Genomic DNA, 27,934 nt, shown 5'->3' with positions numbered 1-27,934 from the left:
TTTTTTTTTTTTTTTGGCACTTTTTATGGTTTTCTTTAAACACAAAACATGCACATGAGCCGCCTATTCATTTTCTTTGCTGCGCAGTATGGCATTGAGGTTGGTGACTCTGATGGCCAGCTGGGCTGCCCTTTCCACGATGGCCTTGCAGTTTTTGGAGGAAACATTGTGAGCGATCTTAGCACAGTAAGATTTGTTGCACATCATCAGCACTTCCAGTTCCTTGATGTCATGGACCAGGAATTTCCGGAAAACACTGGGCAGCATGTGCTTTGTTTTTTTGTTGCTCCCATAACCAACGTTGGGCATCAAGATCTGGCTCTTGAACCTTCTACAAACCCTATTGTCAATACCTCTGGATTTCTGCCAGTTAGGCTTGATTTTGACCTATCAGTCTGACTGGTACAGGATGAACTTCTTGGTTCTCTTTTTGACAATCTTGAGTTTCACAAGGGGTCTGAGGGCAGCTGTGATGCCAAGGAGGAGATGGCTGCCACCTCTGTAGGCAGCGCTGAGGAAGAGAGAATATCCTCTACTATTTTATTTTATTGTTTTATTTTTTGAGACAGAGTCTTGCTCCATTGCCCAGGCTGCAGTGCGGTGGCACGATCATGGCTCACTACAGCCTCGACCTCCTAGGCTCGAATGATCCTCCTGGGATTACATGTGTGAGCCACCATGCCAGGCCCATTACTTTTTAAATTAAGCATTTTATCACGCCTGTAATCCCAGCACTTTGGGAGGCTAAGGCAGGCTGATCACCTGAGATCAGGAGTTTGAGACCAGCCTGGCCAACATGGTGAAATCCCGTCTTTACTGAAAATACAAAAAAAAAAAAAAATTAGGCCAGGCATGGTGGCCAAACACCTGTAATCCCAGCTACTCGGGAGGCTGAGGCAGGAGAAATGCTTGAACCCAGGAGGCAGAGGTTGCAGTGAGCTGAGATTGCACCACCGCACTCCAGCCTGGGCAACAAGAGCAAAACTCTGTCTCTAAATAAATAAATAAAATAATAAATTAATTAAGCATTTTATTTTGAGATAATTATAGATTTCACATGCAGCTGTAAGAAAAAGTATAGAGACATTTCCATCTATCCTTTACCCAATTTCCCCAATGGTAATATCTTGCAAAACTTTAGTACAATAACACAAGCAGGATATTGACACTATTACATTGTCAGTACAGGTACAGAACATTTCCGTCATCACAAGGATTCCCTCATGTTGCCCTTTTATGGCTATACTCCTCGCCTATCTCACCTTGATCCCTGGCAACCACTAATCTGTTATCCACTTCGACGATTTTGTCAAGAAAGTTACAGAAATGGAATCATACAGTATATAGCCTTTTCTTTCTTTCATTTTCTTTTTCTTTTCTTTTCTTTTTTTTTTTTTTTAGAAACAGGGTCTCATTCTGTCACCCGGGCTGGAGTGCAGGAGCTTTGACCTTCTGGGCTCAAGCAATCCTCCTGTCGTTGCCTCCTGAGTATCTGGACTACAGTGCGCACCAGCATACCTGATTTTTTTAAAATTTTTTGTAGAGATAGGGTCTCCCTATGTTTTTTTTTTTTTTTGGAGGTGGAGTCTCTCTCTGTCGCCCAGGCAGGAGTGCAATGGCGCGATCTCGGCTCACTGCAAGCTCCACCTCCCAGGTTCACGCCATTCTCCTGCCTCAGCCTCCCGAGTAGCGGGGACTACAGGCACCCGCCACCACGCCCAGCTAATTTTTTTGTATTTTTACTAGAGACGGGGTTTCACTGTGTTAACCAGGATGGTCTCGATCTTCTGACCTCGTGATCTGGCTGCCTCAGCCTCCCAAAGTGCTGGGATTACAGGCGTGAGCCACCGTGCCCGGCCAGGTCTCCCTATGTTGCCCAGACTGGTCTTGAACTCCTTGAACTCCTGGCCTTAAGTGATTTTCCCACCTCAGCCTCCCAAAGTGCTAGGATTACAGGTATGAGCCACCGTGTCCAGTCAGGATTTTTGTTTGTTTTTTTGTTTGTTTTTTGTAACTATTGAGTTTTCAGAGTTCTTTATAGATTCCACATACCAGTCCTTTGTTGGATAATTGGTTTACAAGTATTTTCTCCCAGTTTGTAGCTTGTCTTTTCATCTTCTTAGCAGAGTCTTTCCTAGAGGAAAATTTTTAAATTTTGATGAAGTCCAACTTATCAATTTTTCACTTATGGCTTGTGCTTTCAATGTTAAGTCTAAGATCCCTTTGCCTCTGCCTAAACCCCAACAATTTTCACCTACATTATTTTCTAAAGGTTTTCTAATTTCATGTATTACATTTAAGTTGGTGATCCACTTGAGTTAATTGTTGTTCATAAAGAGTAAGATTTAGGTCAAGGTTCATTTTTTTGCCTATGGATGTCCAATTGCTCCAACATCATTTGTTGAGAAATCTTTATTTTCTCCATTTAGCTGTTGCGCACCTTTGTCAAAGATCATTTCACCAAACTTGTGTGGGTCTATTTATGGGTTCTGTGTCCTATTCTATTGATCTATGTGTCTTTCCCTCCACCAATAACACACAGTCCTAATTACTGTAGCTATATGATAAGTCTTGAAATTGGGTATAGTAATTCCTCCCACTTTATTCTTCTTTAAATTTTGTTTTTATTGAGGCCGGGGGTGGTGGCTCACGTCTGTAATCCCAGCACTTTGGGAGGCTGAGGCGGGTGGATCACCTGAGGTCAGGAGTTCGAGACCAGCCTGACCAACATGGTGGAACCCCGTCTTTACTAAATACAAAAAGTTAGCCAGAGGTGGTGGCACATGCCTGTAATCCCAGCTTCTTGGGAGGCTAAGGTAGGAGAATTGCTTGAACCCGGGAGGCAGAGGTTGCAATGAGCTGAGATCACGCCATTGCACTCCAGCCTGAGCAACAAGAGCAAAACTCCATCTCAAAAAAAAAAAAAAAATTGTTTTCACTAGTCTAGTTCCTTACCTTTCCATATAAATTTTAGAATAATCTTGTGTATATCTGTAAAAATTCTTGCTGGGAATTTGGTAGTATTTGCATTAAACCTGTATATCAATTAAATCTGTATATGTTGAATCTTCCAATCCGTGAACATAGTATATTTCTCCAGATATTTAAATATTTTGTTTCTTTCATCAACATTTTTGTAGTTTTTACCATATAAGTCCTATATATGTTTTTTTCATTTTTATCATGTTTAAATATACATAAAATGTATCATTTTAACCTTTTTTTTTTTTTGAGACAAGATCTTGCTCTGTTGCCCAGGCTGGAGTGCAGTGGTGCGATCACAGCTCAATACAACCTCCACCTCTTGGGTTCAAGCTATCCTCCCACCTCAGCCTACCTAGTAGCTGGGACCACAGGCACACACCACCATGCCTGGCTAATTTTTGTATTTTTTTTTTTTGTAGAGACAGGGTTTTGTCATGTTGCCCAGGCTGGTCTCAAACTCCTGGACTCAAGTGATCTACTTGCCTCAGCCTCCCAAAGTGCTGGGATAACAGGCATGAGCCACTGCGCCTGGCCTTAAACATTTTTAAGTGTATAGTTCAGTAGCATTAAATATATTCATAATGTTGTGCAACCATCATTACTTTCCATCTCCGTAATTCTTTTCATCATGTAAAACTGAAACTCTATACCTATTAAACATAACTCCCCACTTCCCAATTCCCCCAGCCCCTGGCAGCTACCATTCTACTATATTTTTCTATGATTTTGACTATTCTAAGTACCTCATATAAGTGGAATCATATAGTATTTGTGTTTTTACAACTGGTTTATTTCACTTAGCATAATGTCTTCAATGTTTATCCATGTTGTAGCATGTGCCAGAATTTCCTTCCTTTTTAAGGCTGAATAATATTCCACTGTAATGGATAGACCACATTTTGCTTACCCATCTATCTGATGATGGACATATGGATTGCTTCCACATTTTAGCATTTGTGAATAATGCTGCTATAAACATGGGTATATAAATATCTCTTCAGGACCCTGCTTTCAATTCTTTGGGGTATATACCCAGAAATGGAATTGTTGAATCACATGACAATCCTATTTGTAATTTTTAAAGGAACTGCCATGCTGTTTTCCACAGTGACTGTATCATTTTATATTCCCACCAACAGTGTATAAGGGTTCCAATTTCTCCACATCCTTACCAACACCTTTTACTTTCTGTTTGTTTGTTTTTGTTTTTTTGAGACAGAGTCTCCCTCTGTTGCCCAGGCTGGAGTGCAGTGGTGTGATCTCGGCTCACTGCAACCTCCGTCTCCCAGGTTCAAGTGATTCTCCTGCCTCTGCCTCCTGTGTAGCTGGGACCATAGGTGCACGCCACCACGCCCGGCTAATTTTTGTATTTTTAGTAGAGATGGGGTTTTGCCAGGCTGGTCTTGAACTCCTGACCTCAGGTGATCCACCTGCTTTGGCCTCCAAAAGTGCTGGGATTACAGGCATGAGCCACTGCACCCAGCCCTACTTTCTGTTTTTTTAAATAGTAGCCACCCTAATAGGTGTGAGGTGTTATATCATTGTAATTTTGATTTGCATTTCCCAAATGATTAATGACATTGAGCATCTTTTCATGTGCTTATTGGCCATCTATATGTCTTCTTTGAAGAATGTTATGTTTTGTTCTGAATTATTTTAAATGATATTTTATTTTCAATTGTGAAAATGTTCACATGTTCATTGCCAGTATATAAAAATACAATTGATTTTTAATGTTATTCTTGAGCACTGTCTTTGCTGAAATCACTTATCAGTTCTAGTAGGTTTTTGTTTCATTTTGTTTTGTTTGTAAATCCCTTAGAATTTTCTACATATACTACCATGCCATCAACAAATAGGGACAGTTTGAAAGAATTATTTCCAATCCGTATGCCTTATATTCCTTTTTCTTGCCTTATTGTGCTGGCTAGAACTTCCAGTACTATGTTGAATATGAGTAGTGAGAGTGGCCATTTTCGGCCTCTTCTCTATCCTAAGTGGAAAGCATTCAGTCTTTTGTTGTTTTGTTGTTTTTTAGATGGAGTCTCGCTCTGTTGCCCAGGCTGAAGTGCAGTGGCACAATCTCGGCTCACTGCAACCTCCACCTCCTGGGTTCAAGTGATTCTTCTGCCTCAGCCTCCTGAGTAGCTGGGATTACAGGCATGTGCCACCATGCCCGGCTAATTTTTGTATTTTTAATAGAGACAGGGTTTCACCATATTGGCCAGACTGGTCTTGAACTCCTGGCCTCATGATCCGCCCACCTCGCCTTCCCAAAGTGCTGGGATTACAGGCATGAGCCACCACGCCTGGCCAGCATTCAGTCTTTTATCATTAAGTATTATATTAACTGTAGGGTTTTTGTAGATGCTCTTTATCAAGTTGAAAAAGTTCTCCTCTATTCCTAATTTGCTAAGAGTTTTCTGATTATCATAAGTGGGTATTGAATTTTGTCAAATGTTTTTCTTTATCAATTGATATGGTCACATCAGTTTTCTTCTTTAGCTTAGTAATATGGTGAATTCTATTAAGTAGTTTTAGCAAATTGAACCAGCCTTGCACCCCAGGAATAAAGTCTACTTTATCAAGTTGTATAATTCTTTTTATATATTGTTGAATTGTATTTGCTAATATTTAGTTAAGAACTTCTGCATGTATATTCATGAGGAAAATTGGTCTGTAATATCTTTTTTTTGTACTGTCTTTGTCTAGTTTTCTTACCGGGATAATAGCTTCATAAAATGAATTGAGACGTGTTCCATCCTCTTCTATTTTCTAAAGTAGATTGTTTAGAATTAGTTTAATTCTTTTAAATTTGGTAGAATTTTCCAGTGGAATCATCTGATATTTCTTTTTTGGGAGAAGTTTAATTACAAATTCAATTTCCTTAATATATAGGGATTCAAACTATATATTTCATATTGGGTGAGTTGTTTTAGTTTGTTATTTTTGATTAATTGGTCTATTTCCTCTAAGTTGTCAAATTTATGTGTAGAGTTGTTCATAGTATTCCCTTATTTTACTTTTGATGTCTGCAGGGTCTATAGTGATAGCCCCTATTTCATTTCTGATATTGGTAATTTTATCTTTTTCTTTCTTTCTTTGTCAATCTTGATAGAGATTTGTCAATTTTATTGATGATTTCAAAGAGCAAGCTCTGTGTTTCATTGATTTTCTCTATTGTTTTGCCATTTTCAATTTCATTGATTTCTGCTCTTATTTTTATTATGCATCTCCTTCTGCTTGGTTTGGGTTTATTTTGCTTTTCTTTTTCTAAATTTTTTTTCTTATAGCCACTACCAGGACCCATTTTTCTAAATTCTTGAGGTATATTCTGCTCTTGTTGAGTAGAGTATTCTGTACATGTTGATTAGACCCTGTTGGTTGATGATATTGTTGAGCTTTTCTATATCCTTGCTGATTTTCTGGCTAGTTGTACTATCAGTTGTTGAGAGAGGGATGTTGATGTCTCTAATTGTGAATTTGCATATTTCTCCTTTCAGTTCTATCAGATCTTGATTCACATACTTTGCTGCTCTGTTACTTAGTGCAAACACATTTTAGGAGTGCTATGTCCTTTTGGTGTACTGACCCATTTATCATTATATAATGTCCTTTTCTGTCTGTGGTAACTTTCTTTTCTTTGCAGTCTACTTTATCTGATTTAATAGAGCTATTCCTATTTTGTCGTGATTAATGCTTGTATTATATATCTTTTTCCATTCTTTTACTTTCAATCTGCCTTTATCATTATATTGTAAATAAGTTTCTTATAGACAGTATATAGCTGGGTCATGCTTTTTGATCCACTCCGCCAAAGTAGTATATTTAGACAATCTACATTAAATATAATTATATTTGCTACTTTATTTCTTGTTTTCTGTTTGTTATTTCTCCTTTTCATTTTCTATTTTCTTTCTCCTGCTTTCCATATTGATTTATTTATAGTGTTCTTTAGTGTATCTCTTTATATTGTTTTCTTATTGATTTCTCTAGGAATTACATTGTACATACATATCTATCACGGTCTACTTGGGTCATCACTTCGCCAGTTTGAGTGAAGCGTAGAAATCTTACCTCTATGTCTATTTATTCTCCCCCATTTATATAATTGTCTTGAAATTTCTTCCAGAGCCATTTAAAACTATATCAGTGTTATATTTTTTGCTTAAACTGTCAAATATGATTTATAAAACCCAGGAGGAGAAGGAAAGTCTATTGTATTTACCCAGATCTTTTGCTTGTCATGTTCTCTCTTCCTTTCTCATGTTCCAAGGTTACTTCTTTTATCATTTCCTTTTTGTTTAATGAACTTCCTTTAGCCATTATTTACAGTAGATCCGCTGGTAACAAATTATCTTAGTTTCCGTATATTTGAGAATGTCTTTATTTCCCCTTCATTCCTGAAGGATATTTTCACTGGATATAGAAACGCAGGTTGAGGCTGGGCACGGTGGCTCACACCTGTAATCCCAGCACTTTGGGAGGCCGAGGTGGGCGGATCACTTGAGGTCAGGAGTTTGAGACCAGCCTGGCCAACATGGTGAAACCCCGTCTCTACTAAAAATACAAAAATTATCCAGGTGTGGTGGCGGGCACCTGTAGTCCCAGCTACTCGGGAGGCTGAGGCAGGAAAATCATTTGAACCCGGGAGGCGGAGGTTGCAGTAAGCCGAGATTGCACCACTGCACTCCAGCCTGGGTGGCAGAGCAAGATTCCATCTCAAAAAAAAAAAAAAAAAAGAAAAGAAAAGAAATGCAGGTTAACAATTCTTTTCTTTTAGTACTTGAAAGATATTGTGCCACTTCCTTCTACTCTGTTTCCTAATGTGAAATCTTGTTATTCGGTTGTTTTTCTCCTGCCATAAGATGTCATTTCTCTTTTGATGCCTTCATAATTTTTTCTTTGTCTTTAGTTTATAGAAGTTTGATTATATGTGTCTTAGTTTGAATTTCTTTGGGTTTATTCTGTTTAGAGTTCACTCAGCCTCTTGAATCTATAGGTTTACGTCTTTTGCCAAATTTGGGGTGTTTTTAGCCATTATTTTTTTGAATACTTTCTTAGCCCTACCCTTTTTATCCTCTCCTTTTGGGTCTTCAGTAATACCAATGCTAGATCTTTTGTTAAAGTCCTACATGTTCCTGAGGCGCTGTTTATTTTTTTATTTATTATTTTTTTTTTTTTTTGAGATGGAGTCTCGCTCTGTCGCCCAGGCTGGAGTGCAGTGGTGCGATCTCAGCTCACTGCAAGCTCCGCCTCCCAGGTTCATGCCATTCTCCTGCCCCAGCCTCCCGAGTAGCTGGGACAACAGGCGCCCACCACCACGCCCGGCTAATTTTTTGTACTTTTAGTAGAGACGGGGTTTCACCGTGTTAGCCAGGATGGTCTCAGTCTCCTGACCTCATGATCCACCTGCCTTGGCCTCCCAAAGTGCTAGGATTACAGGCGTGAGCCACTGAGCCCGGCCTATTTATTTATTTATTCTATATTTTATTTGTGTCAAGTGTGCTTGTAATTGCTTATTGCATTATTTTTATGATGGCTGCTTTAAAATTTGTGTCAGAAAATTTTATCTCATGTTTCATCTCAGTGTTGGCATCTAAAGATTATCTTTGTTCATTCAGTTTGAGATTTTCCTTATTTCTAGTGTAATGAGTGATTTTTGATTGAAACTTGGAAATTTTGGGTATTATGTTATGACTCTGTATCTTATTTAAACCTGATGTTTTAGCTGGCTTTTTGGACAGTACATTGGCAAGGGAAGGGGGTGGGGTGTCCCCTCATTACTGCCAGGTAAGCATAGAAAGTCTATTCAGCCTCTGTTGACATCTCGGGGGGTGTTCTTTATTATTGCTGGGTGGGGTGGGAGTTCAGGCTCCTCACTAGGCCTCCACTGACACCTCAGGGAGAGGATGGCATCAGTACTGCTGAGCAGTGGTGAAAGTCCTGACTTTCTACTATGCTTCTTCTGATACTGCCCAAGCAGGAAGGATGCGGGCTGGAAGTACAGGTTGCCTATGTGGTTTCCTCAACACTACCCAGCAGGGATAAACGTACTGGCTCCAGACTTGGCCTTCTCTGAAGATATCCCAGTGGGTGGGTTAGGGCACATTGCTATAGCCTGGCAAGTGGAATTCTAAGCTCCCCACTTGGCCTCTGCTGGTATGAATGAGGATAGGGCTACATTTTTTTTTTTTTTTCTGTGGTGTTTAGTCAGAGCAGAGCAGTTTCTGTCTAAAAGTTTTCTCTTTTCTTGTGTTGTTCCTTTCTTGGCCCTTTGGCCAGATAGAGCAGTTTTTGTTAGGCCTTTTTCAGTCTACATTTATTGATATTTCCAAGTGCCATCTTCTTCAAAGTCTCCTCCTTTCAAAGAGAGTGCCTCCTTTCAAAGTCTTCTTATGTTTATTTCATATATAATGTCTAGAGTTTTTCATTGTACTTAGCAGGAGGAGTAAGGAAAAGTATGCCTACTTCTTCTTGGAAGCCAAAATTTCCAAGTTTTAAAGACTTGTTATTAAATCATACAATACTTATGGAAAAGGGCACATATCTTAAGCATACAGGACAATGAAACTTTACCAACAATACACCCATGTAACTAGAATGCAGATCAAGAAACAGAACACAACCAATACCTTTCAGAAGCTTCCTTATGTTCCCTCTCATCACAAGCCCCCCACCCCTGCAAAGTTAACCACTATCCTAATTCCTGACAGTATAGATTAGTGCTCTCTATCTTTGTGCTTTATATAATGGGCCCCTTTAAAACATGTAAATACCCCTGGGAGATTTAATGTCTTAAGATGTCATTGACCAACACCTTACAATGAATTAATTTATCATATAATTCTATTTACGTTTGATAACAATACATTTATTAATAACATTATAAAACACATTAAAGTTATAATAAGCTTTCTCATGCTTCATATCATTTGATTCTTACAAATGCCTATGAAATAGATTGTATTATTAACTTCATTTAAGGTGAGAAAATTTAGGCTCAAAGAAGTTAAACTATTTGTCTAAGGTCACCCAAGTAACAGGCAGAAAGATTTGGCAGCCCCAGAAGAAAGGGATCTTCTTTGTCCACCTGTCAATGCATCAATTTCAGAGAAGAATCTGATTGGCTCTGGTTTAGTCTTCTGACCACTAAATGTCAAGGGCGGGAAACAACACTGATTGACCTACCCATCACAGTCATGTGGAGTCAGGGAGGGGATCTTCAAGTGACCCAGAGGAGGGGTTGAGAAAGCAAGCTAGACAGACAAAACTTCACTTACCACAGCCCCTAGTGGGAACAAAAACAATTATTCCTAGTTGTTGATTTTTATGGACATGTTAAAATAATCAAAACTCCTGTGTCTTTTTTTCTGCCTCATTCTCTGTATCCACATACGACTCATTTTAAGAGTTTAGAATCACATTTTGTATTACCTGGAACGGATTGGAATGGAAGAGACTCTTTATCCTCTTAGTATATAGATGAGGGAAAGGAGGCTGATAAGATAGTATTTTGCCCAATTTCATATACATACTTGTTTTATGTTTTTTCCTCCACTTTCATGTATCATAAGAATAACTTCATGAGGCCGGGCGCGGTGGCTCACGCTTGTAATCCCAGCACTTTGGGAGGCCGAGGCGGGCGGATCACGAGGTCAGGAGATCGAGACCACGGTGAAACCCTGTCTCTACTAAAAATACAAAAAAATTAGCCGGGCGTGGTGGCGGGCGCCTGTAGTCCCAGCTACTCGGAGAGGCTGAGGCAGGAGAATGGCGTGAACCCGGGAGGCAGAGCTTGCAGTGAGCCGAGATTGCGCCACTGCACTCCAGCCTGGGAGACAGAGCGAGACTCCGTCTCAAAAAAAAAAAAAAGAATAACTTCATGAAATTAACAATTTAATGAAAAAAATTATTCTCTAACCCCAATGCCCCAACATATTTTCATATGTCTTCCAGTCTTTGTCAAGTTATCTATTTATCTATATTTATATACTTATATATAAATACCATCAAGCCTGGTTAATTTCTTATGTTTTTGTAGGGACAGGGTCTCGCCATGTTGAGCAGGCTGGTCTCGAATTCCTGGCCTCAAGTGATCCTCCCACCTCGACCAAAGTGCTGGGATTACAGTCATGAGCCACTGCGCCCGGCCACTCACTGATTGTTTTGATCCTAGCGGAAAACCATTCAAAGCAAAACCTCTCAGGGACATCAACATTTGAGAAGGAGACCCTTTTAAGACAGAAAAGTGTTCCTGAACTGGAGAGAGGAAATCTGCTCTTAGAAGGCCCTCTACTAAAAGACAGACTTTGCCATAGCGCTGGTGTTGCAAAGCCAGTAAGACAGTCCCCACCCCCAAAGAGCTCAAGTTCCTGGTTTCATTTCATGCACCTTTAGTAACCTCCAGCTAAACGCAGGCTGCCCCACCTCTGCCTAGAATAATAAGGGGTTCTTGGACTCTCCATCAATAGGTCCTGTCAGACAAGCCATCTGTATCATTCCAGGTCCTGGCGGGAAACAGATGGCACCCTCAGATTGAGTAAATTGAGAAGAGTTTAATAAAGAGACTATTTACAAAGGAATATCAGGATACAAGGAAACCACAGGCCAGAAGGAGCAGAAGGAGAAAGCAATCACTGGAAACTGGAGAGAGAAAATGCTGTGAAGAGGGCCTCTTGACAGGAGCTGTGGCTTTTGGTCCAGGGACACAGCCAGCCAGCTCTCAAAGAGGTATTTGGGGGAAATAAATACTCTGACCTCTCTCCTTTCGGTTTCCCACCTCCTGCTGGTAGCCAAGGTCAACTGGAAGGCAGAGGGCATAGGAACCGTTTGATGGAGTTCATCCAGGCCCGCCTCTAGGAGCGGAGAGTGGGTGGAGAAGGGTGGGGTGGGTCTGGAGGGGTCAAAGGAGGCCATGTGGTCCACCATGTGATTTTGGAAATACTCTGCTGCAGTTCTTTGTCCAGGTTGGTTGCTGTCAGCACTTCTGGGGGGGTTGGGGGTGGAGGTGGGGGGTTGGGGTGGCCTCTTCCTGAGTATTTCTAGCAGGAGGTAGAGCAACTTACCTGGTCCTGTTCTGCCTGGGTTGTAGGCTGTCTGTTCATCTCCAGTGCCCACAAAAGGCAGTGCCATCCATGAAAGAGGATGCCTGCTCTGAGCCCCAGCCTCTAGGCAGGGGTCTACCTTCCCATACCTGTCCTGCCAGTCTTCTTTTTCTTTTTCTTCTCTTCTTTTCTTTTTTCTTTCTTTCTTTTTTTTTTTTTTTTTTTTTGGTGGAGTCTCATTATGTCACCCAGGCTGGAATGCAGTGGCACAATTTCTGTTCACTGCAACCTCTGCCTCCTGGTTTCAAGCGATTCTCCTGCCTCAGCCTCCTGAGTAGCTGGGGCTACAGGTGCGTGCCACCACGCCTGGCTAATTTTTGTATTTTTAGTAGAGATGGAGTTTTAGTATGTTGGCTAGGCTGGTCTCAAATTCCTGGCCTCAAGTGATCCGCCCACCTTGGCCTCCCAAAATGTTGGGATTACAGGTGTGAACCACCGTGCCTGGCCATGCCAGCCTTATTTCTTGTCCCCTGCCATGCCTTGAATGGCTAGTTGCCTCTACAAGTGGGCTGCTACACACCCTCAGCATTGCCGGTCCCCTGGATAATTCACAGCCCCACCTGGTTCCCTCAGGTTCCCCGTGGCTACCAGAAGTGAGGATACACAACCCCGTGTCTGTGAGGACTTCACCTAGGCCATTGACCTACCTGGGGTCCCTGTGCTCACTCCACCTCCATGCTCCAGCTGGCCTTTGCTCCCTCTCCCACTGCCCAGCTCAGTTCCTCTTTATTCCTAGCCTGCAATGTAGGATCTGCTACAGTAGAAGGCCTTTCCTTTAAAGATAAAAGTTAACCAATGTGCAATTTAATAAACCAGGATGTTAATTTATAATCAGAAACCTAAAGACACTGGGTTCTTGTAGCTGCTTTACTGGAACTCTCTCTCCATGTAAGACATGAGGGAGGTTAAAGGAAGATTGGGAGGCTGGGCGCGGTGGCTCATACCTGTAATCCCCGCACTTTGGGAGGCTGAAGCAGGATCATCACTTGAGGCAAGGAGTTCAAGACAAGCCTGGACAATATAGTGAGACCCTGTCTCTACAAAAAAATAAATAAATACAAATAAAGGAAGGTTGGGGGCTGGAGCGGATGAGAGACTTTCTTTTTACTCCGTATTCAGTTTTAGTGTTTAAAGGTTGCTTTTACAACCAAGTTTATATTTTACTTTAATGTTTTTGTTTTTGTTTTTTGAGATGGAGTTTCACTCTTGTTGCCCAGGCTGGAGTGCAGTGGTGTCACCTCAGCTCACTGCAATCTCCACCTCCCAGGTTCAAGCGATTTTCCTGCCCTAGCCTCCCGAGTAGCTGGGATTATAGGCTTGTGCCACCACGCCCGGCTAATTTTTTTGTATTTTTAGTTGAGACGGGATTTTACCATGTTGGCTAGTCTGGTCTCAAACCTGACCTCAGGTGATCCGCCTGCCTTGGCTTTTCAAAGCACTGGGATTACAGGCATGAGCCCCCACACCCGGTCTACTTTAAAATTTTTATAACACTATTTTTAAGAAGAATTGGAACTAATTATAACCAGTAACTCTGAGTGGTGCAAATAATAGAAGCACAGTACACATTGTAGACACAAATCACAAAAACGATGAGAAGGGCAAGGCTGCTGAAGATGGATTTGAAATTTCTGCTCAAGGTAGCCCCTGCATCAGTGAGAGTAGAACCATGTACGTTTCCCTAGTTATGTGAGGAGTTTGTGTGGAAACCTGAGTTAACTACTATGGCATGTTTGATTTATCTCCATGATGGTCTGGCATCCTGCAGAGGTAGGTTTTCTGGGATGCTGTCCAGTTGCCTTGCCCCTACCTGGCTCTCACTGTGTCTTTACCACTTGCTGGGAGATCCCATGGCTGCATTGGAGCTTCCATGTGTTTCATTTGGTAATTGATGTTGAGGACTGACAGGTAGATGAGTTGGTATTTATACTTTGGGGTCATTTAGATATTTGTTGAGAATGAGGGCCAGGCATAGTGGCTCACACCTGTAATCCCAGCACTTTGGGAGGCCAAGGCAGGTAGATCGCTTGAGGTCAGGGGTTTGAGACCAGCCTGGCCAACATGGTGGAAACCCCATCTCTACTAAAGATACAAAAACTAGCTGGGTGTGGTGGCATGTGCCTGTAGTCCCAGTTACTTGGGAGGTTGAGGCAGGAGAATCGCTTGAACCTGGGAGGCAAAGGTTGCAGTGAGCAGAGATTGTGCCATTGCACTCCAGCCTGGGGGACAGAGCAAGACTCTGTCTAAAAAAAAAAGAATGAGGCCATTCCTAACCAAAACTCTGAAGCTCGTAGTTTGTTTCTGCTGTCCTTCCACTTTCCTTGACTACCCCACTTACCTGGGAGGTCCATCCTGGACAGTGGGGTACAATATGAGCAACCATAGGCCTATGCTGAGGGCCTCTGGAGAAACTCACCTCTTCCTCCCTCTCCTCTTCATCAGCTGGCTGAAGCTCTGGGTACTGGCCTCCCAAGGTGGACATAAGAAAGAGGCTCTCAAGTGTTGGTTGAAACTTGAACACAGCTGGCTTCCTGAGCTGAGGGAGATATTAAGATGTGTAAGATATTTAACTGTTAACTAGGGATCTCCGTAGATTTGTGTGAGGAACAATAACTCAACTCTATAATAATCTCCAATAAAGCTTTGAAAAACAAGACCAGTAATAACTTACTAGTATCTTGCCCTAATGGATATTAAAACTCTCTATAAAGCTAGTGTAATCAAAAAAGTAGGACATTGGAGAATAGATCAGTGAAAGAGGAATAGAGAAGAAAGAAACTGATTTTATCAGAACTTAATACAGTGTATAATAAAGGTGGCATTTCAATTCAGTAATGGCTTATTTAATAAATGGTGCTAGAATAATTGCCTAGCACATGAAAAATACAAACTCCTATTTAATTCATCTTTAATTACAGAAGATACAAAGGAAAAGTAAAAAAACTTAGGAGAATATTTATGTAATATTTAGCTAGGGAGACCTTCTTAAATAACACAAGAAACTCAGAAAGCATAAAAGAAAAAAACAGATTGATAATATAGACAACTAAAATTTTTCAGTTGCACAAGACACCATGAAAAGTTAAAGGACAACTAAGAAGCTGTGAGAAAATAGTCGCAATTAATGACAGATAAAGGATTAATATCTATAATATTAGAATTAATATCAATATTCATAATATTAAGTTGAACTGTATAAAATTGCTGATAGTCAACTGTTTTTGACCAAAAGAAATGGCAATTTTCTTTTTTTTTTTTTTTTTTTTGAGACGGAGTCTTGCTCTTTTGCCCAGGCTGGAGTGCAGTGGCGCAATCTCGGCTCACTGCAAGCTCCGCGTCCCGGGTTCACGCCATTCTCCTGCCTCAGCCTCTCCGAGTAGCTGGGACTACAGGCGCCCGCCACCATGCCCGGCTAATTTTTTGTATTTTTTAGTAGAGACGGGGTTTCACCGTGGTCTCGATCTCCTGACCTTGTGATCCGCCCGCCTCGGCCTCCCAAAGTGCTGAGATTACAAGCGTGAGCCACCGTGCCCGGCCAGAAATGGCAATTTTCATGCTAACCCAACACATAGTGCTTCTATATATTGATAAGAAAAAGGCAACCCAATAGAAAAAAGGTGAAGACTATAAATTATAAACAGGTAATTCTTAGAACAGAAAATGCAGATAGCTGATATATAAAACATGTGATTATAAATATGTGAATATATATGTTAAAATAATAACAGAAGGATGACTACTACTAAAAAAAAAAACAGAAAAGAACACAACAGATGGCTACTATCAAAAAAAAAAAAAACAGAAGATAACAAGTGTTGGCAAGGATATGTAGAAATCCCTTGTGCACTGTTGGTGGGAATGTAAAATGGCGCACCTGCTATGGAAAACAGTATGGAGGTTCCTCAAAAAATAAAAAATAGAATTACATATGATCCAGCAATTCTACTTCTGGGTATATACTCAAAACAATTGAAAGCAGAGTCTCAAAAATATATTTGTACACCCATGTTTATAGCAGCATTAGTCATGATAGCCAAAAGGTGGAAGCAACCCAAATGTCCACTGACAAATGAATGAGTAAACAAAATATGATATAGATACACATTGGAATATTATTCTGTTGGAGAATTGCTATAGCGTTTTAAGAAAGTAATTTGGTAGGATCTATCAAAATCAAAGATGCACATGTTCTTTGACACAGTAATCCCACTTTTGGGACTCTAGCCTATAGAAATACTTGTACCAATACATAAGTATATATGTGTAAAGATGTTTTTTGCATTGATCATAACTGGAAATAATCTCCCCACCAAAAACAGGCAAATGGTTGGATATTACACAACTATTTATTTATTTATTTTTAAATTTTATTTTATTTTATTTTAAGTTCCAGGATACATGTGTAGGACGTGCAGGTTTGTTACATAGGTAAACATGTGCCATGGTGGTTTGCTGCACCTATCAGCCCATTACCTAGGTATTAAGCCCCACATGCATTAGCTGTTTCTCCTGATGATCTCCCTCCCCTCGCCCCCATGACAGGCCCCAGTGTGTGTTGTTTCCCTCCCTGTGTCCGTGTGTTCTCATTGTTCAGCTCCCACTTATAAGTGAGAACATATGATGTTTGGTTTCCTGTTCCTGTATTAGTTTGCTGAGAATAACGGCTTCCAGCTCCATCCATGTCCCTGCAAAGGACATGATCTCATTCCTTTTTATTACCCAACTATTTAAAAGAAAGAGTAATAGCTATAAGGATTGACCTGGAGAGATAAGTATATTATTTTATTAATAATAATATGACATATTACTGTAAGATAATAAACAAGTTCCACAGAAAAGCATATAGTATGATTTTGCTTGTGTGAAAAGCAAATTTAAAGATCCCTGTAATCTGTTTATATATTGTGATGGTTAATTTTGTGTATCAACTTGGCCAGGTTATGGTGCCAAGTCGTTTGCTCAAACACCAGTCTAGATGTTATTGTAAAGATATGTTTTTAGATGTGACTAACATTTAAATCGATAGAGTTTGAATAAAGCAGACTACCTCTATAATGTAGATGGGCCTCATCTAATCAGTTGAAAGCCTTAAAAACAATGACTGGGGTTCACTGAAGGCGGAGGAATTCTCAAGGCTGCAACATCAACTCTTACCTGAATTCAGATTTCAGACTTGCCAGCCCCCACAATCTCATGAGCCAATCCCTTAGAATAAACCACCTCTGGTGAGAAACTCAAAGCTTTCCCAGTAAGATTGGGAAGAAGGCAAGAATGTCCCCTCTTACCACTGCTTTTCAATGTTGTAATGGAGGTCCTAGCTAATGCAATAAGACAAGAAAAAAAAGTAAAAGATTGAGAAGGAAGAAATAAAGCTGTCTTTGTTCACAGATGGCATGGTCATCTACGTAGAAAATTCAAGAGAGTTGACAAACACTCTTGGAATTAAGAAGTCATCATAGAGAAGTTGGTGCCAGTGACTGGAGGCAGCAGTGACGAGTGGGTCCTTGTGGGCTAGAAGAACCTTGCAAAAATGTCTCTCTATCCATCTCTTGAAGACTTGAAGGTAGACAAAGTAATTGGGGCTCAAACTACTTTTTCTGCAAACTCTGCCAATCCAGCAATTTTGTCAGAAGCTTCTGCTCCCATCTCTCAAAATGGAAATCTCTATCCCAAATTATATCCAGAGCTCTCTCAATACATGGGCCTGAGTTTAAATGAAGAAGAAATATGTGCAAATGTGGCCATGGTTTCTGGTGCACCAATTCAGGGGGCAGTTGGTAGCAAGACCTTCCAGTATGAACTATATAGTGGCTCCTGTAACTGGTAATGAGGTTGGAATTCACAGAGCAGAAATTAAGCAAGGGATTCGTGAAGTCATTTTGTGTAAGGATCAAGATGGAAAAATTGGACTCAGGCTTAAATCAATAGATAATGGTATATTTGTTCAGCTAGTCCAGGCTAATTCTCCAGCCTCATTGGTTGGTCTGAGAATTGAGGACCAAGTACTCCAGATTAATAGTGAAAACTGTGCAGGGTAGAGCTCTGATAAAGCGCACAAGGTGCTCAAACAGGATTTTGGAGAGATTACCATGACCATTCATGACAGGCCCTTTGAACGGACGATTACCATGCATAAGGATAGCACTGGACATGTTGGTTTTATCTTTTTTTTTTTTTTTTTTTTTGAGACGGAGTCTCACTCTGTCGCCCAGGCTGGAGTGCAGTGGCGCAATCTCGGCTCACTGCAAGCTCCGCCTCCCGGGTTCACGCCATTCTCCTGCCTCAGCCTCTCCGAGTAGCTGGGACTACAGGCGCCCGCCACCACGCCCGGCTAATTTTTTTTGTATTTTTTAGTAGAGACGGGGTTTCACCGTGGTCTCGATCTCCTGACCTCGTGATCCGCCCACCTCGGCCTCCCAAAGTGCTGGGATTACAAGCGTGAGCCACTGTGCCCGGCCGGTTTTATCTTTAAAAAGGGAAAAATAACATCCATAGTGAAAGATAGCACTGCAGCCAGAAACGGTCTTCTCACAGAACATAACATCTGTGAAATCAATGGACAGAATGTCATTGAATTGAAGGACTCTCAAACTGCAGACATACTGTCAACATCTGGGACTGTAGTTACTATTACAGTCATGCCTGCTTTTATCTTTGAACATATTATTAAGCGGATGGCACCAAGCATTATGAAAAGCCTAATGGACCACACCATTTCTGAGGTTTAAAATTCATGGCACCATGGAAATGTAACTGAACATCTCCAGTTTCCTTCTTTGGCAACTTCGGTATTATGCACATGTAGCTTTCCCAGAGCCAGCGAGCATATGCTGCATGAGGACCTTTTTATCTTTTTTTTTTTCTTTTTTGAGATGGAGTTTCACTCTGTCGCCCAGGCTGGAGTGCCAGTGGCACGATCTCGGCTCACTGCAACCTCTGCCTCCCGGGTTCAAGCAATTCTCCTGCCTCAGCCTCCCTAGTAGCTGGGATTACAGGTATGCGCCACCACACCCAGCTAATTTCTGTATTTTTAGTAGGGATGGGGTTTCACCATGTTGGTCAGGCTGGTCTCAAACTCCTGACTTCATGATCCGCCCGCCTCGGCCTCCCAAAGCACTGGGATTACAGGCATGAGCCACCGCGCATGGCCTTCTATCTTACATTATGATTGGGAATCTTACTATTTCATCTGATACCTTGTTCAGATTTCAAAATTGTTGTAGCCTTATCCTGGTTTTACAGAGGTGAAACTTTCAAGAGATTTACTGACTTTCCTAGAATAGTTCCTCTACTGGAAACCTGATGCTTTTTTAAGCCATTGTGATTAGGATGACTGATACAGGTTTAGCTTTGTGTGAAAACCAGTCACCTTTCTCCTAGGTAATGAGTAGTGCTGTTCATATTACTTTAGTTCTATAGCATATTTGCATTTTTAACATGCTACCATAGTACCTTTAGAATGATTGCCTTTAATTTTTTAAAAAATTCTGTTTGTGTGTGTGTGTGTGTGTGTGTGTGTGTGTGTGTGTGTAACATGCCAATTAAGAACACTGGTTTCATTCCATGTAAGCATTAAACAGTGTATGTAGGTTGCAAGAGATTATGATGATTGTTCTTAAATTTTAACTACTTTCACTTAAAAGGCAACAGCTTGAACTGTTGCCTTAACTATGTTAAGCATCTAGACTAAAAGCCAAAATATAATTATTGCTGCCTTTTTAAAACCCAAAATGTAGTTCTCTATTAACCTGAAATGTACACTAGCCATTAAATGTATTAACCTGAAATGTACACAGAACAGTTTAATGGTACTTACTGAGCTATAGCGTAGCTGCTTAGTTGTTTTTGAGATTTTTTAGTCAATGCATAATGGAAACTTCTTTCTACTAAAAGTTGCCAGTACCGCTTTGTGAGAAGCAAATCACTATATATTTAATGTAAAAATTATTACACTAAATAGGATAAACTTTTGACTCCTCTTTTGTTCATTTGTGGATTAAGTGGTATAAGACTTAATTTTGGCATTTGACTCTTAAGATTATGTAACCTAGCTACTTCAGGATGGTCATAGGATATTTTTCTGGTAATTTGTTCCATTTCCTGACTCCTCCTTGCAAACAAAATGATAGCGACACTTTATTCTGATTTTTTTCTTCTTTTTGGTTTATGTCTATTCTAATTAAATATGTATACATAAAGTTAAAAAAAGTCATCATATCAAGGTTGCAGGATATAAAGTTAATATACAAAAGTCAATTGCTTTCCTAATATATCGAAAATGAACAAGTGGAATTTGAAACTTAAAATATACATTTACATTAGCACCCCCAAAAATGAAATACTTCAGGATAAATTTAACAAAATATGTATAAGATACATATGAGGAAAGCCATAAAACTCTGACAAAGGTATGAGTATCAAGGAAAAACTAAACAAATGGGGAGCTGTTCCATGTTCATGGGTAGTAAGACTCAATATTGTCAAGATGGCCGTTCTTCCCAACTTGATCTATAGATTTAATGCAATCACAATCAAAATCCCAGCAATTTATTTTGTAGAGACTGACAAACTAATTCTAAAGTTTATACAGAGAAACCAAATACCGAGGATAGCCAACACAGTGTTGAAGGAGAAAAACAAAGTTGAAATACTGACACTACCCAACTTAAAGACTTACTATAAAGCTACAGTAAGCATGTGGTATGGATGAAAGAATAGGCAAATAGATCAATGGAACAGAAGAGAGAGTCCAGAAATAGACCCACATAAATACAACTGATTTTTGAGGGAGCAAAAGCACTACAGTGGAGAAAAGGTAAATATTTCAACAAATGGTGCTGAAACAACTAGATATCCACATGCAAAAAAATGACTCTAGACACAGACCTTACACTCTTCCACTCAAACTGGATCACAAACCTAACTGTAAAATACAAAACTATAAAGCTCCTAGAAGATAACTTTGGAGAAAATCTAAATAACCTTGGATTTGGTGATGACTTTTTAGATACAACACCAAAGGCATGACCCATGAAATAACTTCATGGACTTCATTAAAATTAAAAATTCCTGCTCTGCAAAAGACACTATCAAAACAATAAAAAGACAAACCACAGACTGGGAGAAAATATTTGCAAAAGGCATATCTGATAAGGGGTTGTTATCGAAAATATACAAGGTAAAACTCAACAATAAGAAAAGAACCAGATCAAAAAATAAGTCAAAGACTTTAACAGACACCTCACCAAAGATAGGTGGCAAATAAGCATATGAAAAGATGGTTTCGTTTCCTGTGGGGAGCCAAAAAAATTAAGAAAACGAAAAAAATTGTTTTAAAGATGCTTGTATTGTATGTCATCAGGGAAATGCAAATTAAAACAAGATACTAGTACATATGTATTAGAATCGCCAAAATCCAGATTAAAGATTTAAATCTAAGACCTCAAATTATAAAAATCCTAGATGAAAACCTAGGAAATGTTATTCTGGATATCAGCCCTGGCAAAGAATTTATGACTAAATCCTCCAATTGCAACCAAAACAAAAATTGACAAGTGGGACCTAATTAAACTAAAGAGGCTTGGAAAGCAAGAGAAACTATCAGCAGAGTAAACAGACAACTCACAGAATGGGAGAAAATATTTGCAAACTCTGCATCCAACAAAGGCCAAATACCCAGAGTTTGTAAGGATCTTAAACAACTCAACAAGCAAAAACCAAATAACCCTATTAAAAATTGGGCAAAGGACATTAACAGACACTTCTCAAAAGACAACGTGCATGTGGCCAAGAAACATATAAAAAAATGCTCAACATCACTAATCATCAGAGAAATGCAAACCAAAACCAAAATGAGATACCATCTCACACTAGTCAGGATGATGATTATTAAAAAGACAAAAAATAGCAGATGCTGGCAAAGCTGCAGAGAAAAGGGAATGCTTATATACTGTTGACGGGAATGTGAATTAGTTCAGCCACTGTGGAAAGCAGTTTGAAGAACTTTCAAAGAGCTAAAAACAGAACCACTGTTCAACCCAGAAATCCCATTACTGGATATATACCCAAGGGAAAAGAAATTGTTCTACAAAAAAGACACATGTACTTGAATGTTCATCACAGCACTATTCACAGAATCAAACTAGATGCCCATCAGCCGTGGATTTGACAAAGAAAATGTAGTACATATACACCATGGAATACTATGCAACCATAAAGAAGAACAAGATCATGTCCTTTGCAGCAACATGATTGGAGCTGGAGGCCGTTGTCCTAAGCGAACTAACATAGGAACAGAAAACCAAATACTGCACATTCTCACTTATAATTGGAAGGTAAATATTGAGCACACATGAACACAAAGAGGGGACCAACAGAACTGAGGACTACCAGAGGGAGGAGGGGAGAAGGGAGCAAGGGTTGAAAAATACCTATTGGGTACTATGCTCATTACCTGGGTGATAGGATCATTTGTACCCCAATCCTCAATGTCACACAATATATTCATGTAACAAACCTGCACATGTATCCCCTGAATCTAAAATAAAAGTTGAAATTATAAAAAAAAAAAAAAGAAATTCCCACAGCCACCCAACCTTCAGCAACCACCACCCTGATCAGTCAGCAGCCATCAACATAGAAACAAGACCCTCCATCAGCGAAATGATTGCAACTCACTAAAGGCTCAGATGATTGTTAGTATTTTCTTTTCTTTTTGTCTTTTTTTTTTTTTTTAAGAGACAGAGTCTCGCCATATTGCCCAGGCTAGTCTTGAACTCCTAGCCTCAAGCCATCTTCCTGCCTCGGCCTCCCAAATGCTGGATTACAGGCGTGAGCCACAGCTCCCAGCCATCGTTAGCATTTTTTAATAGTAAAATATTTTTTAAATTAAGGTGTGTACATTTTTTTAGACATAATGCTATTGCACACTTAATAGACTACAGTATAGCATAAAAATAACTTTTATATACACTGGGGAACCGAAAAATCTGTGTGACTCTTTTTATTGTGATATTTACTTTATTGCAGTGGTCTGGAACCACACTTATAATATTTCTGAGGTAGGCCGGTAAATAAGTTACTTTTGAACAAAAATAATGACAAGCTTAGTAATTTTCCATAGACTCTTATTGCTGAAAGTAATCTTAATTATGTGGTCCAAAGTTCCTGCTTTTACAGATTTGAGTCACAGAGTTGTTACTACTCTCCTGGGGCCATGTAGCCAGATAGCTTGAGGCTGACAGGTGACCATGGTTGCAGCCTAGCAATATTTCCACATACCCATGGATGAATTCATCGGATTCTAGAGTGTAACTTCCGCATGAAATAGTATGCAGATCAGAAAGGGGCTTCCAGAAGACACCTGGATCATTCTTCATTTAGATCTACACTGGACCATGGTTAAAGTCATTAAGCTACATAAGATGCTATCTAAGTTTATTCTATAATTTTCCTTAGGAGTAACACCGTTGATAGTAGGCATTGAAAAACAATGTTTTGGGCCAGGCGCAGTGGCTCACGCCTGTAATTCCAGCACCATGGGAGGCCAAGGTGGGCAGATCACCTGAGGTCAGGAGTTCGAGGCCAACCTGGCAAACACGGTGAAGCCCCGTCTCTACTAAAAATACAAAAATTAGCCAGGTGTGATGGCACACGCCTGTAGTCCCAGCTACTTGGGAGGCTGAGGTAGGAGAATCACTTGTACCTGGGAGATGGAGGTTGCAGAGAGCCAAGATCGTGCCACAGCACTCTAGCCTAGGCAACAGAGTGAGACTCTGTCTCAAAAAAAAAAAAAGAAAGAAAGAAAGAAAAAAGAAAAACAATGTGTTGTTGCATTGCTTTTCTTCCTAAATCCCTGGATAAAGTATCTGCCAGCCTGAAAAAAACTGGCCAAATATATGGGCTTCGTAATGCAGGGTCCTTTAATTAGATTTTATTTATTTATTTATTTATTTGAGAAGGAGCCTCACTCTGTCACCCAGGCTGGTGTACAGCGGCACGATCACAGCTCACTGCAGCCTCAACCTCCCCAGGCTCAGGTGATCTCCCACTTCAGCCTCCTGAGTAGCTGGGGCCACAGGTGTGCACCACCACGCCTGGCTAATTTTTGTATTTTTAGTAGAGATGGAGTTTCACCATGTTGCCCAGGCTGGTCTCAAACTCCTGGGCTCGAAATCTGCTCGCCTGGTCCTCCCAAAGTGTTAGAATTACAGGTGAGAGCCACTGCACCTGGCCTTAATTAGATTTTTAAAGGACTGAAAACCAGGGTGTCTGATGAATACTCTGAGAAGGCAGCTTTTTCTTCCTGTTCCATCACCCCTTGCCACCCTCAAATGAAGGGGAATTGAAGCTTAGTGCCGCTTCCCTACCTGCTCAGCACGATTACATTTTCCTTTCCATTCAGTGGCATCACAATGATGTGTATTAGTTGAGGATGATCTTTTTTTTTTTGGTGATGTTATTTCTCATGTTTGTTAGTTCTGTTCTGCTGGACATTTAAAAACATGTATTGGTTTTTATGCTTTTTCAAAAGAGGGAATTGCTATTACTACATTTTAAATGTCTTATGTACAACTTCATCTTGGTGTCTGCCATTGTGCCCCAAACAAAGCTGATTCCAAGAACCCTGACTAATTAATACACATGCATTTGTATATTTTTGTATGAACATAAAGAATGATGTAGAAGAAGAATTAACCAAACCTAACGCTGGTGATCCCAGGGCATGGGATTAGATTGGGGAGGTAAAGCTTTTTCTTTTCTTTTCTTTTTTTTTTTTTTTGAAACAGAGTCTCACTCTGTCACCCAGGCTGGAGTGCAATGGCACAATATCGACTCACTGCAAGCTCCGCCTCACGGTCTCAAGCAATTCTCCTGCCTCAGCTTCTCGAGTAGCTGGGATTACAGGCACGCACCACCGTGCCCAGCTAATTTTTATATTTTTAGTAGAGATGGGGTTTCCCCCAGGCTGGTATTGAACTCCTGACCTCAGGTGATCCACCCGCCTTGGCCTCCCAAAGTGCTGAGATTACAGGCGTGAGCCACTGCACTTGGCCAGGTTTTTCTAAACCTTCTATTCTTTGTTTAACTGGTGTGATGGCTAATATAAGTGTCAACTTGATTGGATTGAAGGATATTGATCCTGGGTGTGTCTGTGAGGGTGTTGCCAAAGGAGATTAACGTTGAGTCAGTGGGCTGGGAAAGGCAAACCCACACTTAATCTGGGCAGGCACAATCTAATCAGCTGCCAGCGTGGCTAGAAGATAAGCAGGCAGAAAAATGTGAAAAGAGAGACTGGCCTAGCCTTCCAGCCTACATCTTTCTCCCGTGCTGGGTGCTTCCTGCCCTCGAAAATCAGACTCCAAGATCTTCAGTTTTGGAATTCGGACTGGCTCTCCTTGCTCCTCAGCCTGCAGATGGCCTATTGTGGGACCTTTTGATCGTGTGAGTTAATACTTAATAAACTCCCCATTAGATATATACCTATTCCATTCATTCTGTCCCTCTAGAGAACCATGACTAATACAACTGGTTACAAGGTGCATGAAGTACCTCTGCAACTAAATAAAAGCAAAAGAGCGAGAAAAATTCTCACAGGCCATGTTGATTATGTTGTATCATAGAAGGCAATGTTGAATTGGGTCACAGGTCCTAAATTCTCATTTATTAACTAACATTAAGTACCAATTGTGTGTCAAGGACTGAACAACACTGGAAACAAAAAGGTCAACAAAACAGAATCTCTGTCCTTGGAGAGCTCAGAAATTCACAACAACCGGTACAATCGAAATGTCTGCATGTGTTGACTATTTTACTATGTACTAAATGAATTCAATCTTCTTTGCTCTAACTATCTCTGAAACTGTCATCCAGCATCTTGGGTGGTCCTTACAGGCCAGCTAATTGTGCCAATGTAAATATAGGAGTAGAACAATAATAGTAGAAAGCCATACTTTGAAGGAAATTCATTGAGTTTCTCCTAGTTAATCAAACCAGATGGAGGGACCAAGGTTGGGGGTCAGATGCGTTTTCTATTTGAGGATCTCTTTTGAATTCATTTCCTAATGTGAACACTGGGGACGGAGATTAGGAAGCATACAAAACAAACCATTAAGTAAATCACGAGTGTGGAACTAAAATTCAGCCTTGGGATGACCAGCTGGGATGGGTTTTCTTGGTGCATTTTAGGTCTGGGTTAATAAGGTCGGCCCTCAAGAGGCTGTGATTTCCTGCTGCATAGTTATATTTTAGAATCATCCGGGGCCTTTTAAAAATAAAATCCCCAGGTCCCTTCCCTGGAGATTCTGATTCAGTAAGTCAAGGGTCAGGGCTAGAAATTTTCATATTTGAAAAGCTTCACAGGTGATTCTGATACACACCTCTGGTTAAAGACCAGAGGGAGCCTTGGAGGGAAGGTCAGCCTGGGTTTAGATTTTTATCTCGTGTCGATCCCATTGTGTAATAGGCAGCTTTTCCCATACGTAGCAGGAAATGAATGGTGACCCTGGAGGGCAGGGAAAGGTGGGTATCATTTGGAAAAGCTGTGGTGAAGGGCCCAGGAGAAGAACTACTGAGGGGTCACTGCTCCAGAGTTCAGAGATCTTGCTGGGTTTGAATTCTGGTTCATCACTGGCCTGCCGAGTTGCCTCTCCAGGGGAATCCTCTAACACCGTCACCCAGGGCCACCCCATTTGACCCACAGTCTGCATGCCAGTAGACAATTGCCGGGCGGATGGCTACCTTTCCCCATCTGTACCTGAAGCTTGCTTACTGAAAATCTGGCAGGGGTGATGCCAGTTAGACCAGGAAACCTTGCTGTGTCCTCCTTTGCCCAGCCCACTCTGTGTGGATACTTCCCCACAAAGACCCAAAACGCTAACAAGCCAAGGGGCAACCCTGGCTATCCATGGGGTGATGTTAGCGAGCCCCCAAAGCTGTATTTCTACATATGGTGGTGAATGAGATGAAGTCAGGACCCCCAAGTTGGGACATCAATCCTGTGAGATAGATGGGGCAAGTATTAATATTCTTAATTTAGAGATCAGGAAACAGACACATAGAGTGATGGCGTTGCCCAGGTCACACAGCTAGTCAGTGATGAAACCAGGTCACCAACTCAAGATGCCCCTTGACTCCTGTGCTTTTTGCATTTCCCTACCCTGCATCCAAACAGCCAGATTTCCTGTGAGCATGTTACCATACAAACTGTCAGAATTTCCATAAGTGGGTTTATTAGTCCCACCCTCCTTCCTTCCTTTCCTCCTTTTTTAGCGTCCATGAGAATTCACCTCTCAAATCTCTAACCACTGGAAGTGTCACTGACCTTGGGCCCCAGCTTCAGCCTCTGAAATCCACCATCACATTGGTGCCGAGACCGTGCTTCCTACAGCCTGCCCCCGGGCAATGATTGAGTGCAGCAGGGATACTGAGGCAGGCCTGTTCTTGAGAGACATGGAAACTCCTTTGACCAACAACTTTAGCCCAGGGACTCCCCACTGGCCCTGCCAAATCTTTTTGTTGTTGTTGTTGTTGTTGTTGTTGTTTGAGACAGAGTCTTGCTGTCGCCCAGGCTGGAGTGCAGTGGCACAATGTTGGCTCACTGCAACCTCCTGGGTTTCACTGAGCCTCCTGGGTTCAAGCGATTCTCCTGCCTCAGCCTCCCAGGTAGCTAGGGTTACAGGCGTGTACCACCACACCTGGCTAATGTTTGTATTTTTAGTAGAGACAGGGTTTCACCATGTTAGCCAGGCTGGTTTCGAACTCCTGGCCTCAAGTGATCTGCCCGCCTCAGCCTCCCAAAGTGCTGGGATTACAGGCGTGAGCCACCGCACCTGGCCGCCAAA

At 40.9% G+C, this 27,934-nt stretch overlaps 1 long non-coding RNA gene and 2 pseudogenes across 4 annotated transcripts in view; 1 reads left to right on the top strand and 2 right to left on the bottom strand.

The window, feature by feature from the left end:
- LOC129475816 (uncharacterized) overlaps positions 1–27,934 on the bottom strand; it is a 91,372-nt gene that overhangs the window by 19,139 nt on the left and 44,299 nt on the right. For 2 of the 4 annotated variants that reach the window (XR_010119587.1, XR_010119585.1), the window contains exon 2: positions 14,509–14,628. This is a non-coding gene — a long non-coding RNA (uncharacterized lncRNA). Of the gene's footprint in view, positions 1–13,036; positions 13,130–14,508; positions 14,629–24,460; positions 24,659–27,934 lie in introns of those variants that run through there. The other 2 variants (XR_010119586.1, XR_010119584.1) reach the window with 2 other exon arrangements.
- On the bottom strand, positions 64–12,120 carry LOC129475288 (large ribosomal subunit protein eL32-like; annotated as a pseudogene).
- Positions 17,599–18,929, top strand: LOC129475814 (syntenin-1-like; annotated as a pseudogene).

This window comes from Symphalangus syndactylus, chromosome X, assembly GCF_028878055.3.
Source record: "Symphalangus syndactylus isolate Jambi chromosome X, NHGRI_mSymSyn1-v2.1_pri, whole genome shotgun sequence".
NCBI classification, from domain to species: Eukaryota; Metazoa; Chordata; class Mammalia; order Primates; family Hylobatidae; genus Symphalangus; species Symphalangus syndactylus.
The sequence above is the reverse complement of the archived record's forward strand: the minus strand, read 5'-3'. Positions and strand labels throughout refer to the sequence as shown.